At 40.0% G+C, this 5,671-nt stretch overlaps 1 pseudogene; it reads right to left on the minus strand.

The window, feature by feature from the left end:
* Positions 1-3,336: 3,336 nt before the first annotated feature.
* On the minus strand, positions 3,337-4,442 carry LOC118845314 (annotated as a pseudogene).
* Between the last annotated feature and the right edge of the window lie 1,229 nt (positions 4,443-5,671).

Raw genomic sequence — 5,671 nt, forward strand, 5'->3', positions numbered from 1 at the left:
TCTAATCCTTGGCTCAAAAGGCTTCGGCGACTCCCTGAAGGCAGTGAGGTGGGACATTGGACATAGTGCTAGATCAGGAGTCCCGAGTTCCAATATCGCCTCCGATACTTACTAGCTATGTGATCCTGGGCAAGTCATTCAAACTGTGTCTTCCTCAGTTTCCTCAGCTGTAAAATGGGGATAATAATAACTCCTACCTCCCAAGGTTGTTGTGAGGATCAAGTGAGATGATTTTCATAAAGCAGTTAGCACCATACAAATGCTAGTTTATTTATTTGTTTATTAATTATTGAATAAAGCTTACACTCTCTTGCCTGACATTCAATATCCTCCACAATCTGAAGACCTGTAACTCCTTTCTTTTTTTTTTAAAAAAATTATTTATTTATTTGTTTTTAGTTTTCAACATTCACTTCTATATGATTTTGAGTTCTAAATTTTCTCCTCCTGCCTCCCTTCGTCCCTCCCCAAGATGGTGTGTAATCTGATATAGGGTATACATGTGCAATCATATGAAACCAATTTCCACATTAGTTATGTTGTAAAGAAGAATTAAAGCCAAAGGGGAAAACCACAAGGAAGAAGAAACAAAAAAAAAAAATGAAAATAGTATGCTTAGATCTGCATTCAGGCTCCATAGTTCTTTCTCTGGATGTGAATAGCATTTTTCATCATGAGTCTTTCGGAATTGTTTTAGATCCTTGTATTGCTGAGAAGATCTAAGTCTATCAATGTTGATTATTGCACAATGTTGTTGTTACTGTGTACAATGTTCTCCTGGTTCTGCTCATTTCACTCTGCATCAGTTCATACAAGTCTTTCCAGGTTTTTCTGAAATCTGCCTGCTCATCATTTCTTATAGAACAATAGTGTTCCATACGTTCATATACCACAACTTGTTCAACGACTTCCCAATTGATGGGCAATCCTTCAATTTCCAATTCTTGGTCCCCTCTACCACTTTCTAGCCTTCTTTCACATCACACCCCTCCAACTAGTCTATAATTCAGCCGGACTATAAAACGTTCATTCACCTCTCAGTTCTGCTCCTGTCTTTAGATTTTGCTTCCATGCCTCAGCTTCTGTTCTTTCCCTTCCTAGAACTTCACTATGTGCCCCAGGACCTCCTTAACCTCTGCTATGCTGGTCTCCTTCTCTCATTGGTATGTTCTTCCTGAGGCCTCTATTTTGGGGAGTGAAAAAGACCAACCAGCCTTCATTACCCTCCTGGCTCTGCTTCTTATTTTCCTGACTTGAATACCATGCCTGGACACAGGTATCTTCCTACTCCATGGCCCCCTCCTCCTTTTAGCTAGCTCCCTTCTGTGTGGTGTCTTCCTCCATTAGAATGAAAGCCTTAAGGTCTTACCTTTTGCTTGTACATTTTCCCCCGGCACTTGGTATAATGCCTGGCACATAGTAAGTGCTTAATAAATACTTGTCTCAATTCCAAACTATGCCTGTGATTTCCTGCTTCCATGATTTGTTCATATTGTTTCCTATCCTTAGGGTATCCTCACTCCCTTTTTTTTCACCTGCTACATTCCTCCTTATCCTTTAAGGACCAGCTTTAACATGGTGAACTCTTGCCTGCTCTTATTAGTTCTTAATAATACTTCCCTCCTCCTCTTCCAACTTTAACCTCAGAGGTTGTTTTTCACACATTGATGCATTTTATATTGTATTATAATTATCTATGTATCTATTTAAATAGATACTACTAGAATGTGAACTTCACGAAGGCAGGGATCATGTCTAATCTATACTTTACATTTCCTTTTAGATCGAACATGATGCTCTAGTCACAATAATTGAATAAGTGTTTGTTGAATTGAGTTGTTAGAGCATCATAGAATACGTCATATAACCAAGAACTGGAAAGGATTTTGGAGAACATCTGGTCCAGAGGTGTCAACATGCAGCATTGCCATAGTAACACCCCTGAGTGCAACTCAACCAGATTTAAATGTAGTTGGGAAATACTCAACAAAATAAATAAAGATAGACTATAGATAATATTAATATGTGGTTTTCCAAGTCAATATGCAGCTACAGGGACCCTTGTGTTTGGTTTAGTGGTCCCATTTCTGTTTGAGTTCAACATCATTGATCTAGTCCAATTCCCCCCCCCCAATATTTTTTTTTACAAATGAGTGAACTGAGACCCAATACATCAGGTAATTTGCCCAAGATCACATAGGTAGTGAGCAGCAGAGACAGGTTTCAAACCGAGGTTCTCTGCCTCAAATCCACACTCGTTCTCCTATTCTTTGCTGCCTCTTAATCCATGTCCATGACCCTGAATATGTTCTCTCCCATGGCTCCAGCCTGACAGGTCATAAGGGATCTCTAAGCCTTCCTCTTAGGGATCTGGAATGTGCCAAGCCAACTGAAATGGAAGTGGCTAAAGTCTGGATCTGACCTTGAGTAACTGTAACTTGAGAAGTTTGGACAAGTTGTTTGCCACAACAGTGCCCAGAGTCAAGGAGACTTCCTCTCCTTTTCTATGGGCCCTGACAAGTGAGCAAAAATCCATCTGATTTCTTACTGCATTTGTGCTATTGAGGCAAACCACAAAAGCTACATCAGTGGCCCCAACACTGTGTCTAATTCTGTTGAAGCTGTTGGCTGGCTAGTGTTCTGCATTGTTCTCACTAATTACATATTGTTTTCGAATGGTCTTCCCCTCTAATCGTGTTTATTTTTTAGAGTGGAAAATAGCCAGCCCCATTCTATCCATGTGCAAGACATTATTTATTCTCAATTTCTGTATTTTCACTATATTACAGTTTTATTGAATTTTATTGCTTCTCTGAAACAAACTGCACTGAGTATAAACAAGATGTCATTTCTGTGGAAACCAGTTTACAAATTAAAATCTGTGAAAACATTACTGGTGTGTTCTGATGTGCTTAGAGCTTAACTGAAGATGCTTTGAAGAAATTCAGAGATAAATTTTATGGCCTTCAGATTTATAGGCCTTGGAAATGTAATTTAGAGTCTTTCCTAGGAGTGAATGGACATCTGGTATCGTGATTTTTGTTTTCCTACATGATTATTTTATTTAAAATTTCTGGAGCATAAGAAGATTTATATATGAATGGATGCAAAGTATAGTAAGAGAACAAGGAAGACAACATATAAGCTGACTAGAATAATATAAATGGAAAAGAACCATAAGACAATTCACATAGAATGTTGTGAAATGATAATGACCAAACTTGGCCTCAAGGAAAAGATTTAGGAGGTACTATTCCCACTTCTTTGCAGATGGTTGTCGTCCACTTTCTCTGGCAAATACAGCACAGAGGATAATATCTGTGAGTTGGGATGTCATCAAAGAGAAGGTGGTAGAGGCTCATTTCCTTTATTACTCTTTTAAATTTAGGTTTTCTAAAGCAACATCTAAAAACATAAAAGCTCCACAGCCCATAGCATTAAAATCTGCAATTCCTCCTACCCCATTCCCTTCATCCTCACCCTAGAAGGAACTTTCCTAATGCATCAAAGTGGACAGTAGAGTCCACTTGGACAAACAGTCTGTCTGCTCCTTTGTCATTGGCTGATGCTGTCTCTGACATGTTAGGATCATTTAACCTTGTAAGAAGAAATGGAGAATTCTGACTGTTTTCCATATTTAATGTGTTGGGTTTTGATTGTGCAATTGTAGTGATGCTGCTGCTTGTATTAGTGTGCCTGGTTGCATTTTGAGCTGTCTCTAGCTGTTGCCATGCTGCCTGTAAATGTTGTCGTTCTAGCTGCAGCTGTTGTGACTGGGAAGCTGAGGGGCCAGAGGAATTGAGCTGACACGCGGTAGAAAGCCTTATTCCCAATAATAGATATCCATGAGAACTGAGGATCCGTGGCTTCCCTGCTGCTTGGACAATATGAACTCTGTAAGGAATGCCCACCAGTAGAACCACTAGTAAAATGCAGGTTTGATCTGCTGCCTAAGGACCTCCTAATACCCAGCCAGGGTGAAAACAATTTCTATAGAACACCAATCAATTCACCTAAATCTCTAGGGGCTCTGTGTTCAAGTGTGAGATGAGGTACAAAGTCATTGTGGCATGATTAGGATCTTTGCCAGGTAATGCTGCACAGATTGGACAAATCATTTCTGTTGATGTTTCTGCATGTTCAGAAGTAACATGTTCTTGAAGAGATATTTGCATATAACCCATTTTTAAACAATAGAGACAAGTAAAAGACTGCAGCTGCTCTACTGGGAGAGCTCCACCATGATACAAATCAAAACCTACCCTTGTTAGAATATACTTCTTAGCATAGTATGCATTGGATGTGTGCCTTGTCATTGTCACACTGCTTTAATAACAAGATGCACAAGGATAATGATCATCGCAAATTAAACACTTGTATCTTCAACCTTGAAAATTTCCTTTTACATATGCATCACAGCTGACACCTTTGTGTTGGGACATCCTGGTTCAGATGGTGACAGGGTGGCCCCTCCTGGACTCCAGCTGCATACAGACTCCCCAAGTGGCCCACAGTGCAGCCCATACCAATGGATTGGCCTGGCCACAGAGTCATTGGGCAAGCAGAGATAGACAATATTTTGCAGGACATTTGGGGAGTGGGAAAAGTAGGCACCCCTGGCTGCCTCTATCCTGTCCTACCTCTATCCTGTCCCTGGGCCATCCCAGAACCACCACTAGAGGTTTCCTACCATTTTGCCTTTTTTCTTTTGCCTCATCTGCTTGACTCACATTCCTTCTGATGAGATTGATGATCACCAGTCCCAACCATCTTCCTTATCAGTGTCTCCACAGATCCTTTTGGTCTTACCAAATGCCCTGCTTTTATCCCTGAATTCCTCTGTTTTTATTTTGATTACCTATATAATCTAAGGACTTTTGGGTCTTTCTTTCTGTCCAACAGCACCACTTTTAAGGTTTCTGGACCTTCCTTTGTGCCCTGCTAGCCTATTTTCTTTTACATTTTGTCTCCCACAATTAGGGTATGGCTAACTTGATAGTGAAGACTGTCTTGATTTAAGCATTTGGCACAGTCTTGGCACAAAGTAAATGCCTAATAAATGCTTTGTCATTCATTCATTCACTCATCCATTCACTCTATAATGTCAGATTTTTTTTTAAATTGTTAAGTTTTCCTGAACTGGATTCTCTCCCCTCCCCTCTTTTTGTTTCTTTGTCAAAAATGATGGCTTTTTAGGAGATAGAATTGGAAGGTATATATTGGGAACTGTAGGTAATACAAAACCAAAATGTATCAATTAAAAAAAAATTATGAGCATGTGATAGGAAGGGCACAGCTTCCTCTGAGGCCCAATTTTCTAGGTTCTCAATTGGTTGGTAGAATCAATAGGGATACCACTTCTTTTTTGGTTTGATAGAAGGGAAAGCTTTGTTCAAATCCTCAATGGTCATCTGTTCACATGGAATTATGCTCCGGCTCTCCTGCAGCTGTTTGTCAGATTCCAAAATCTGAGCCTTAGAAACACACACAAAAGTAGCACCCACCACTTTTGAATCTTCCTGTTCATCATCCACCAGAGCAATAAATCAAATCCCTGGCACAGGACCCTGATTTTCTCAGGTTCATCTACTAGGAGGGCCTTAGTCACATTAGTACTGTAGAAAGATGGAGTTGGTGGTTGGTGGCTCGTTAGTGTAGTCAGTCTATTGGA

Source organism: Trichosurus vulpecula, chromosome 4 (genome assembly GCF_011100635.1).
Source record: "Trichosurus vulpecula isolate mTriVul1 chromosome 4, mTriVul1.pri, whole genome shotgun sequence".
Lineage (NCBI taxonomy): Eukaryota > Metazoa > Chordata > Mammalia > Diprotodontia > Phalangeridae > Trichosurus > Trichosurus vulpecula.